This window comes from Anolis carolinensis, chromosome 4, assembly GCF_035594765.1.
Source record: "Anolis carolinensis isolate JA03-04 chromosome 4, rAnoCar3.1.pri, whole genome shotgun sequence".
NCBI classification, from domain to species: Eukaryota; Metazoa; Chordata; class Lepidosauria; order Squamata; family Dactyloidae; genus Anolis; species Anolis carolinensis.
In genome coordinates this window covers 229,010,095-229,022,291 of record NC_085844.1, presented here as the reverse complement: position 1 = coordinate 229,022,291, position 12,197 = coordinate 229,010,095, and positions in this window count along the sequence as shown.

Below are 12,197 nucleotides of genomic sequence, written 5' to 3'. Positions count from 1 at the left end.
TGAATTGGATGTAATCAAATCATGGGTCACTGTAGCCAGATTTGACATCCCAACAAACGAGGAGCTAACATACCCGTTTTAGCTGTGCAAATGTACTCCTGAACATTCCTGGATCTGAGCATTCATGTCTGAGACCAGAAGCATCTGTTTTGACTGGACTAAGCTTCTTTGTCTGCCCTCATTCAGTCTGACAACAAACACTCTTCACACCCACCTTCAAAATCTAAATAATCACTCCTAGCAGTTTCATATAGATGGAGAAGAAAATCAAGGTACGTATGAGGGATGCCACAAGTCAGAAGCCATGAGGACTAATGAATGCCTCAGTATTACCTCCTGTATTCACTTCTCCAGGAAGTACTGAAATGCACTGGAGGGCAGTACCCCTTAAGCATCTTTCCAGAGACATGGCTCAAGAATACCGTGGCCAATAGTACTGAAAGCTGATGAAACGTCCAGCAGAACCAACAGAGATCCCACTTCCAATCCACTTCACTGCTAGGTCATCCACCAAGGTCTAATGGTCAGGTCTGAAGCCACATTGAAACAGATCTAGATAATCTATTTCATTGAAGAACCTCCAACTGGGGCCCTTTCCACACAGCTATATAAGATCCACATTGAACTGGATTATATGGCAGCATGGACTCAATCCAGTTCAAAGCAGATATTGTGGATTATCTGCTTTGATATTCTGGTTACATGGCGGTGGGGAAGGGCCCTAGGAGGCATCATGTTCCAGAATCCTGCCTCAAAACAAGGATATTGGAGACTAGCTGGTAGTTATCCAGTATAGATGGGTATTCATTGGCAATCTCCCATCAAAGTAATAACTAGAGCTGAGTAATCTTCCAAGATCAGATGAAATCTGGTGCCTTTAGAGTATTTAGGCTTGCTAAAGAATATGTTGTCCAAGCTTCAACCCAGTAATTCCCAAACTCTGGTCCCCCAGGTGTTTGGAGAATGTGGCCATTTGGCCATGGTGGCTAAGGCTGCTGAAGTCCAAAACACCTGAACCAAGATGATGATACTCGAAGATAAGCCGGGTTTTTCAGTCCTTTTTTTTAGCTGAAAAAGCCTCCCTCAGCTTATAATGGGGTCAAGGTCAAGCTGGCATTGGAGCCTGGAGACCATGGCTTGCAATAGATGATCTATTTTTCTCCTCCGTGTGCTTACTTTTCCAAAGCCTCCCTCGCTCTTAACCAAGGGAATGCTTTGAAAAGGGAAAGGAGGGAGAGAGAGGCCTTGCAAGTCAGGAAGAAGAAAATACATTTTTTCTTCGTGTATTCTGTGAATGCACACTAATGGATAAGGCTTCGCCTGCGCAGGCTCCAATGGAAAACACTTCCAAGCTAAAGTTTGAATTTTGGTGGTAGCCATGCCCCTCTCCCTGCAGGGCATATAAGGCAGCCCTGGGCCTCCACTCTCCAGTTCCTTTTTTTCTGCCACAAGGCTCACTTCAGACTCTTCGTTCACACTTCAGACAACACGCTTCAAGTATTGCACTCAGTGTGCTGCTAAGATTCCCGACTCAGACGGCCATGCCAAGTGCCTTCTCTGCCTTGGCGAGGCCCATGTTGTCGGTACTTGCGTGCCTTCTCTGCCTTGGCGGGGCCCATGTTGTCGGTACTTGCCACTTTTGCCTAGCTCTCACGGCACAAGCGAGAAAAAACAGGGCGGCCAGGCTTACGGCAGCGCTCTACAGGAGGTCACTCGCGCCAGACTCGACTCCTACTTCAAGGGCGATGTCGGCACTGGCTGCCAAGGCTTCTTCAGTCTCCTCCAGGGCTTCAAGGTCCTCTTAAGGCAGCTAAGCCTTCTAAACCGCTGTGCACAGTGACTACGGCTACGGTGTCAACTCGGTCGGGTAAGTGGGACCCTCCTCGACCTCGAGCTCCTTGGCTTCAGCGGCTTCAATTCGCTCCCATGTGGGGTCTCCACCCTCGACCTCGGCTATGAAGATTGCCTTTAAGAGGACCCAAGAGGAATCTTGACGTGCCCAGTCCGACTCGGCAGCCGTTCCTCCGACACCAGGCAAATCTATGAGGGCGCCCTCTAAACAGTCACCAGCTAAGAGGCGGATGACCCAACGCTCTTCCTCCTCGGCCTCCTCGCGTAGAGATGTTCCTTCTTCCTTGGCGATTTCGTCAAGGAGATCTTCGCCGATTGAACCGGCCCAGCAGCCTCGAGATGTCTCTCAGTCCTCCCCTCAGCAGTTGTCTGAAGGTGAAATATAGGACTCACCCAACCACTCTACTCAGACAGTGGTCAGGGTACCGATGCCTGAACCCTCCTTAGGGCATCGACAATCTCAGCAGCAACTTTTTCCCCTGACCTCTACTCAGGAACGGGGAAGACAAACGGCCCGCTTAGCCTGAGCGGTTCAAGCCTTGACCTCCAAAGACTCTCGGCCACCCGCTGCTCCTCTTGAGGTTATGCTTCCTCCAGAGACTGTGCTTTCATCTCCTCCTCCGTCCCCTCAAGGGGCCGAGGACGATGAGATCAATGTCGATCACCCAGAATCCATCCTTTCGGCTTCCGTCGTCTCTTTGGGTCTCGACCTCTCACCTCTTCATGATGTCTACGAAGTCGACCCTCCTTCTCCGACAGATAATGTCCATGCTTTTTCTGATCAGATGGTCAGAATGGCTGATGCCCTAGGGGTGGAAATCAAGCAGACCTCTAAGGCTGTGACTGACCCTGTCTTCAAAAGGGTCCAAGCCCAAGCTCCTCCGGCTACTCTCCCACCGTTTTTGCCATATTTGCTGGACGTTATCCAAGCTTCTTGGAAAACACCTTCCTCGTTACCGCCCACCTCGAAGAGGATCGAGGCCTGGTACCATATCGACAACGATACTATGGAATGGCTCAAACACCACCCCGACCCTAACTCTATGGTCGTCAAGGCTTCTCAGTCTTCCAGTCGTCAGTTCAACACTCCAGCTGATAGAGAGGGCAAAAGATTCAATGCCGTAGGTCGAAAGCTTTATTCTGGAGCCCTCCTACTCTGTAGGATGGCTAACTATGGGGCTTGTATGGGCCTACCAACAAATCCTCTGAGAAAAGGCCCAGCCTTTCTTTGCAAAGCTCTCTGCCGAAGATCGGTCGGTCCTTACCACGCTTCAGCAAGAAGCTGACTCCTTAGCCCATCATCAGATCCAGATGGCTAAGCATACTGGTGACACTGCCGGCAAGACGATTGCCCATGCGGTCATCATCCATCGTTATTCCTGGCTGAGGTCATTGGGTCTCTCCTCATCCTCTAGACAGGTCATTGAGGACTTACCTTTTGATGCATTGGGACTTTTCAATGCTGGCACTGACGACAAACTCAAATCCAACCATGACTTTAAAATTCTGGCTTCAAAGTGTGGAGTTGAACAACCTCACACCCAGCACACTCGATGGTTCCCTCATCGTTTCCGCCATTTCCCGCCTCAACCCTTTCGGCACCAAGCTTTCAAGCGGTCTTGGGGTTCAAGCCACCAAAGCCAACACCAGCCTCGCCACCTGGCTCAGGCTCAGAAGCAACGGGGTCAAGCCACCTCTGCCCCCGCTCAGGCCCATCGTCGTACCTGACGCTGTACCTGCGTGCCCAGTCTCCACATTCGGTACCATTGCAGCCGCCATGTCACCTCTACAACCCTCTGTCTCGCCGCCTCTACACACTTGCCTCTTCACAGACCATCTGGCCCCCTTCTATCACCAGTGGGAGTCTATCACTTTGGATACCTGGGTTCTCTGCATTGTCCAAGAGGGTTATGCCTTAGAGTTCGAAGAACTCCCTCCTACAGGCCATGTCTCCTTCACCAACCCCTCTCCAGAGATTTACACCGAAATCGATTATCTCCTTGCCAAGGGAGCTATTCAACTTTCTCCATCCGAACAGGACCCTCGAAGCTTCTTTTCCAGGTACTTCACAATCCCAAAGAGAAAAGGGGGGTCTTCGCCCCATCCTGGACTTGCGTGCGCTGAACTTGTTCATTCGTCCAACAAAATTCCGGATGGTATCCATCGCATCCATTCTCCCAATGCTCCAGCAAGGAGATTACTTCGTGTCTATAGACTTATGCGATGCGTATTTCCACATTGCGATACGAAAGGCCCACAGATGTTTTATCTGTTTCAAGGTCCTCGACCAGACCTACCAGCTTACCATCTTACCCTTCGGCCTCGTCACGGCACCGAGAGTCTTCACCAAGGTAGTGGCCGTGGTTGCGGCACACCTCAGACAGCAAGGCATCACGGTCTTTCTGTATCTGGACGACTGGCTTCTTGTCGGACCTGACCCGGTCGTGTTGCAGCACCACATCAGATTCTCCAACTGTTGGACTTGCTTGGCCTCCAGCTCAGTGCTGAGAAGTCTCACCTCGTTCCATCAAGGAAGATCTGCTTCATCGGCGCGCTCTTCAACTCCATCGCCCAAACTGCCTCTCTTCCATCCGACAGGTTTCTCGCCGTCCGTCATCACCTCATTGTCTGCGAGCACAACCGAAGGGTTCGGGCCTGATCCATCCAAGTCCTTCTAGGTCATATGGCGTCTACTGTTCTGGTCACCCCCTTCTCCATACTATGCCTCAGGCCTCTGCAAAGGTGGTTCATAGACAATTTCAAATCATCTCAACATCCCAGCTCAAAGTTCCTCTCGGTACCGTCTCACGTCCACTGGTCCCTTCTTTGGTGGAAGTCTCGAGCCAATGTGTGCAAAGGTCTACCATTCCACCCCGCTCTCCCGTTGGTCACCATAACCACCAACTCCTCCAACTATGCCTGGGGAGCTCACATGGATGGCCTCACCATCCAAGACCTCTGGTCCCCTCGAGAGGAACAATCATATAAACTTCTTAGAACTCCTTGCCATCTTCAAGGCCCTGAAGGCCTTTGCCCGCCTAATCCTCCACAAGACTGTTCTCATTCAAACGGACAACACAGTGGCGGTGTTCTACATCAACAAACAGGGTGGCATGGGTTCGAGAAAGCTGATGTTTCTCTCCACCCGCATCTGTCAATGGTGCATAGCCCACAAGGTCTACATACTGGCACTCCATCTCCCGGGCCTCCAGAATGGCCTAGCCGATGCCCTAAGCAGGACGATGAGTTCCTCCCCACGAGTGGCAGCTCAATCCCGACACTCTCCATGATCTCTTTCGCAACTGGGGATGTCCTACCCTAGACTTTTTCGCCTCTCCTCAGAACGCGCAGCTATCTCAATACGGAGGGAGACTTCCTCCAGCCTCGTTTCCTGGATGCCTCAGGGAAGCCTTTCTTCTGGACTGGTCGACAAGACCACTCTACCTGTTTCTTCCCTTTCCTCTGATACTGAGGGTGTTGGGGAGACTTCGCCTTGGCTTGGCTACGGCGATTCTGATAGCCCCAGCATGGCTGCGATAGCCATGGTATCCGGCTCTTCTTCACCTCTCCAGAGGGACCTTTCACTCTCTTCTGCCTCTGCCCCACTTTCTGTCCAGGCAGGACGGTCAAATTCTCCATCCGGACATCCCATCTCTACATCTCACTGCATGGAGGATTCTCGCCTAAGCTCCCTCCAGACCTCCAAAAGGTTCTCCGCGCAGCACACAAGCCGGCTATGACCAGGTCTTATGCCTATAAGATCTCTAGGTTTCATGCCTTCCTTCGGTCCCAAAACATTGACGCCTTTCCAACCTCAGTACTGGTGGTCCTGGATTTCCTGCTTACCCTCGCGGAGCAAAAGCTGTCCCTCACCTCTATGAAAGCCTATTTAGCAGCCTTGTCTTGGTGCTTCCAATGCCACGGTCAGCTGTCCCTGTTTGGCGATCATCTCATAAAGACCTTTCTGAGGGGCTACAACAATCTCTGCCCTTTGGTGCAGCCACCAACGCCTGGTTGGAGCCTTGAACTCGTGCTTTCCCAGCTCATATCCTCCCTGTTCGAGCCGCTGGCGTCAACAGACCTTCACTTACTCTCATGGAGGGTAGCCTTCTTAGTTGCTGTCACTTCGGCCCGTAGGCCTTCGGAGCTGGCGGCTCTTAGAGTGGATGAACCTTACTTTCGCTTCCACCACGACCGCGCCGTTCTGCGTCTGGATATCACCTCTCTTCCTAAGGTGGTCTCTGCTTTTCATCTGAACCAAGACATTGTGCTCCCGGCCTTTTTCCCTAATCCTTCATCTCCGCTTGAATGGAGACTTCACCTTTTGGATGTTAGAAGAGGTCTCCTCTTCTATAGAGACTGAACTAGGACAATATACAAGACACCGAGACTTTTTGTTGCTTATGCCCTGGACAAGTTGGGTAGCCCAATCTCCTCCTGGAGACTCTCCCACTGGATTGTGCAAGGCATTGAACTTGCTTACGAACTGGCTAAACGCCCCCCCCCCCCCTCCATCGATCCGCCCGAGATCAACGAGGGGCCTTTCTTCCTCGACTGCTTTTCTCAGGGGCATCCCTCTTGACCCTATTTGCAAAGCAGCAATTTGGTCAAACCCTTTGACGTTCGTCTCCCACTGTAGAATGGACTCTAAGGTCCAGAAGGACCCTGCTTTTGCCAGATCAGTTTTGTCCTCCTGTTTATCATAGGAGGCGCTGTTTTTCCCTACAGAACACTTACCTGTAAAAAAAAAGAAGAAGGATGAGAGAGGAGACACAGAGAGCGGGAAGGGGAGGAAGGCAATTAATGTCACACCAAGTGTTACTGTTTACATAACAACCTTTATTTCCTCTCTTCTTTCACAATGTTTATGTGACTGCCCTAGGGCAACGCTACTCACATTGCTCTTCTTTCCCCTACAACGGTGTACACTGTTAGAGGTCTATTTGCCTCTCGGTCCTATTCTAAGGACAATGTACACCTTGTTTTTCTACATTTGGGGGATACTGTTGTTCTATTTGCACTTTTCCCTGGGCCTTTTTGATGCCCACTTAACGGGGATACACCTCGACATGGTTATATCTCATGTTTATGCACTTGGTCGATATTCTGACCTCGTTTCACATTGTGCCTTATTTCTCTTTGATGTGCCCTAATAAAAATTGGGTTTGGACATTCAACTCATTGTCGGGTTTGCTCTGTCCCACCGTCCTGGACCTCAGCTTGCTAGTCTCCATTAGTGTGCATTCACAGAGTACATGAAGAAAAAGGTCAGGTGCTTACCTGTAACCATGTTTCTTCGAGTGTACTCTGTGAATTCACACAAACCCGCCCTTCCATCCCCGCTGGCAAACCTCTACCTTTCTCGTTGCCTTTGTGGCGCAGGAACTGGAGAGAAGGAGAGGAAGGGCCGCCTCCTCTCCTTCCCTGGCAGCGAAAGAGAGCGCCTTCGCTGCCCGGGAAAGAGAGGAAGGCCGCCTCCTCTCCTTCCCGGACGGCGAAGGAGGCCACCGCCGCCACCTGGGAAGGAGAAGAAGGGCTTTTACGGGTGGGAAAAGATGCCATCACCATTGGGGAAAGCGAAGGAGGGCTCCTCCTTTGCCTTCCCATCGCCGCTAGGGAAGGCGCGCCTTCCCTTCTTCTTCTGCTCCCTCTTCCTAGGTCTTACTTTCGGGGGGTGTCTTATATTAGACAATCCCCCCAAATTTCTACTAGGTCTTATTTTATGGGGATGTCTTATTTTCGGGGAAACACGGTATATGTGTGTGTGTGTGTGTGTGTGTGTGTGTGTGTGTGTGTGTGTGTATATATATATATATATATATATATATATATATATATATATGTATCCAGATATGAATATAGATTTATGGAGCTTGCAAATATTTCAGGGGAAGTGCACAAACACACACATTTAGAGAGAGAGATGTCTAGAGAGATATAAACATAGATGGGGCTTGCAAATATTACAGGAGGGAAATGCACATATATAGAGACGATTTGCAAATGTTTCAGGGGGAAATACATATATGAAATTAGTATATATAATGATAGATTTCTAGCTCTGCATTGTTGATATAGTCATTGAATGTTTGCCTGTTACTGTTGGAAGCCAAACCGAGTCCCCATGGGGAGATAGAGAGGGCAGGATACAAATTAAGTTTATTATTATTATTATTAATAATAATAATAATAATAATAATAATAATAATAATAATAATAATAAGTTATTGCTGATACCATATTGTTTTTGTTGACCCTGCTTTTCCACTTCCAGACCTAGTTTACTGTTTTTCTTTGAAATATGATAAATATTCAAAAACATTTAACCTACTCAATATAATTTTATTGGCATCTATTTTTATTTTGAAATTGACCAGTAGCTTCTGCATTTCCCACCCTCGGCTTATACTCGAGTCAATAAGTTTTCCCAGTTTTCTGTGGTAAAATTAGATGCCTCGGGTTATATTCGGGTCAGCTTATACTCGAGTATATACGGTAAATAAAAACATTTCAGAACAGATTAGGATATGCTTTTCCAAACAGGCTAAAACTCAGGCAAAAACAACTAGAACAGCCTTCCCAGTTTTAAGAACTGATAAAAATGTAAAACAGTTGTTCTTTGGAAACTTGGAAGAATCACTCTGATCTCCTTTGTGAGGAAGTTCCACAGTCAAGGCTGTTGCAGAGAAAGCTCCGCTTTGTGTATACACCAGCCTAGTCTTATAGTGTGTTGGGATATACAACAGGACTGCTGAGGATTTTAGATTTCAGACTTGCAGACTACCTCATATAAGAGGAGGCAATCATCAAATACTCACTTCCAAGTGGTTTACCTTAGGAATTTTACTTAATTCAGATTGTCTAGCAGCAGAAGTGTAATTATAAAAAGATGTCGTAGCTTGTTGAATGTTTCCATTTTTATAACTTTCTTCAGCAGGTTATCTTCTGATATTTAGGAACAGCTTTCTTCCTTGGAAAATTATAACCTCCTCAGATATGATAAGTAATTTTTGAAGCAGAGGAGGATGCATTCTGGCTTCAGTACATGCACACTACTAAAGAAATTCTGGGAAGTCAATTTGACAACTTTAAATATAATTTTGTTAAATTGATGAGCCTGCTCCAACAATCTAGGGTGTTGGATCCTTTCTGAGTAGGCGAGCTAATGGCAAACACCTACACTCTTTAATATTGGAGTGGGAATTGTGCAGCTCTATAGATATGGTTCAGCTGTATCTCCCACCATCAGCTATGCTTGCTAGACCAGCAGCTATAGTTCAGCAACAAATGCAGGGTGGTATGAATCCTAACTCTGTGTTAATGGCTTTTTCAAAGCTCTTGGAGCTGTCCGAGAACCAGGAAAAACAATTGGTATGGGTTAATACTTTGGCAAAGAAGTAACTCCCCTTGCCATTCCACCCAAAAAACTAGGTTGGAACCATTATAAGCGTTACTATTTTTTCTTCGTGTACTCTGTGAATGCACACTAGTGGAGATAACTGTACCTGTGCAGGCTCCAACGGAAAACCTTCCAAGCTGAATCTTTTAAATTTTGGTGGTAACCCCGCCCCTCTCCCCAGAGGGCATAAAAGCCAGCCCTGGGCATACACTCCCCAGTTCCTTTTTTTCTGCCGCAAGGTTCACATTGGAATTTTCCCATGTCGACTACATGCTTCAAGAGGTGCACTGAATGTGCGGCCAAAATTCCTGACTCCGACGGCCACGCAAAGTGCCTTCTCTGCTTGGGTGAAGGCCACATCGTCGGATGCAACAGGGTTAACTCCTGCATCCAGCCATTCCCTCCCTGCATCTCTCAGCATGGAACATCAAGATGTAGCTGGATTTGATCCTACACTACAAACAATCCTCAAAGTAGCTCACAAGCCATCCATGACCAAGGTTTACACTTATAAACCCAGTTCCAGATCTTCCTTCGATCTTGAGATGTCTCCTCCTTCCCTCCGTCGGTATCAATGGTCCTCGAATTTCTATTTACTTGACCAATCAAAACCTCTCGCTTTCATCGATAAAATCCTACCTGGCAGCCCTCTCCTGAGCTTTTCAACAACACAACCATCTATCCCTTTTTTCATAGCCTGGTCAAAAAGTTCCTCAAGGGATACGCTAATCTCCATCCACCAGTCCAATCCCCGACACCTGGATGGAGTCTCAAGCTTGTCCTGGCCCAGATCTCTGGCCCACCATTTGAACCTTTAACATCTGCAGAACTTTGCTTCCTTTCTTGGAAGGTAGCCTTCCTCGTGGCCATCACCTCAACTCGACGCCCATCTGAACTGGCCACCCTTCGAATTGATGAACCCTATATTCGATTCCATCACAATCAGGGGGTCCTCAGGACGGACATCACCTTCCTCCCTAAGGTGGTCTCTTCCTTCCATATTAATGAGGACATTGTCCTCCCTTCCTTTTTCCAAAACCTAACATCCCCACTTGAAAAAGGCTACACCTCCTTGATGTTAGGAGGGCCTTATTGTATTACAGAGACAGGACACAACTACCAGACTTTTTGTGTCCTATGACCCTGACAAATTGGGTAACTCACTTTCTTCCCAAAGACTCTCTCACTGGATTGCTTCAACCATCGAACTTTCATACCAACTGGCCCACCGCCCCCCTCCCCTCTCGGTCAAGCTGAGGTCCACCAGAGCCCTAGCAGCATCAACGGCCTTCCTTAAGGGAATTCCCCTGGACTCTTATCTGTAAGGCAGCCAAATGGGCTAAACCCCTTACATTCATTTCTCACTACAGGATAGCCTCCAGGACTCACAGAGATTATTCTTTTGGCAGATCAATCCTCTCTGCCTGCCTCCCATGAATATATTTCTTCTATGAACCATTTAATAACTCAAGGACTCAAGGTTACATTCATAAACAAAGTTTATTGTTGTTTCTGATATATATCTCTGTTGGTTGTTCCTTGTTAAAGACCGCCAGGCCCATGACTCCTGCAGGGATTCCAGTCACTCAATTAAAACAAAAAACAAAAAGAGAGAGAGAGAGATAAGAGAAACAACAAGGTTAAAAATGAGACAACAAAATCTGCATTTCCACAGGTAAACTATTGGTCTTTCTCTGAGTTGAACAAGCTTATCAATGTTTTCATTATACCTCATTGCTATAACTACACTGTAGGAGGTTCACACTGAATTCCTCTTTCCAGTCGATTATTGTGGGGACATTGTTGATATACCTCTTACAAATTATGATGCATACCATGTTTCATCATATTTACCTCTACACCTACCTCACTCTGCAGTTCTTACCTCCAGGTACCCCTTTTCAGTTGCCTCTGATAAAAAAAGAGGAAGACGTGCCTACCTCAGGTAGTCAGTGACTATGGCCTCTGCCACCTTGTTATATGTTTGCACTTGTTTTATATGCATTTTAATTGTACCCAGACCTTTACTACCTCCACTTCAGTGGACTTATATCTTTCAGGTCACTTGGGTCTTCTATTACGATCCCCAGTTATTTCCACTATTGCTGTCCTATATGTGCCTTAATAAAACGTATGTTTGGTCACTTTACTTTTTGTCGATTTGCTATGTCCCACCAGCCTCAGCTTCAGCTTACTAGCCTCCACTAGTGTGCATTCACAGAGTACATGAAGAAAAAGGACAGGTTGCTTACATGTAACCATGTTTCTTCGAGTGTTACTCTGTGAATTACATACAATCCCGCCCTTCCTCCCCTCTGGCAAACCTCTCCCTTTCTTGTTGCCTTTTGCGGCTTAGGAACTGGGGAGCGTACGCCCAGGGCCAGCTTTTATGCCCTCCGGGGAGAGGGGCAGGGTTACCGGTAAAATTTAAAAGATTCAGCTTGGAAGATTTTCCGTTAGAGCTTGCGCAGGTGTAGTTATCTCCACTAGTGTGAATTCACAGAGTAACACTTGAAGAAACATGGTTACAGGTAAGCAACCAGTCCTTATATGCTTTACTTTCACACATATCATAAAATTGTACATGTTTGCTGCTAGAGTAGCTGCCTGACTTCTTGAAGCACAGTTCATCAGCTTGGAGGATTATGAATGGGATCATTAGTAAGAACAATTTCTTCATAAATGGATCTTGCTCTTCCTAGCTGCCCTCAGTATTCATGACACAGAATCGTTGCTAATGAGTCAGCTTTCATTTCACATTCTTACACTTCCATGACGACACACCTTGTGATCTGTTATAAAAAGCATGTCTCTGCCTTGACTTTTGAACTTATTTTATCTGGTGCCGAATTCTCTATGACTGATGTAATAATTGGACTTGCTTTTCTTTCCATCACTTATCCTCTCTGTAAATCACATTTCTACATTGCCCAGAAAAAACTAAAGC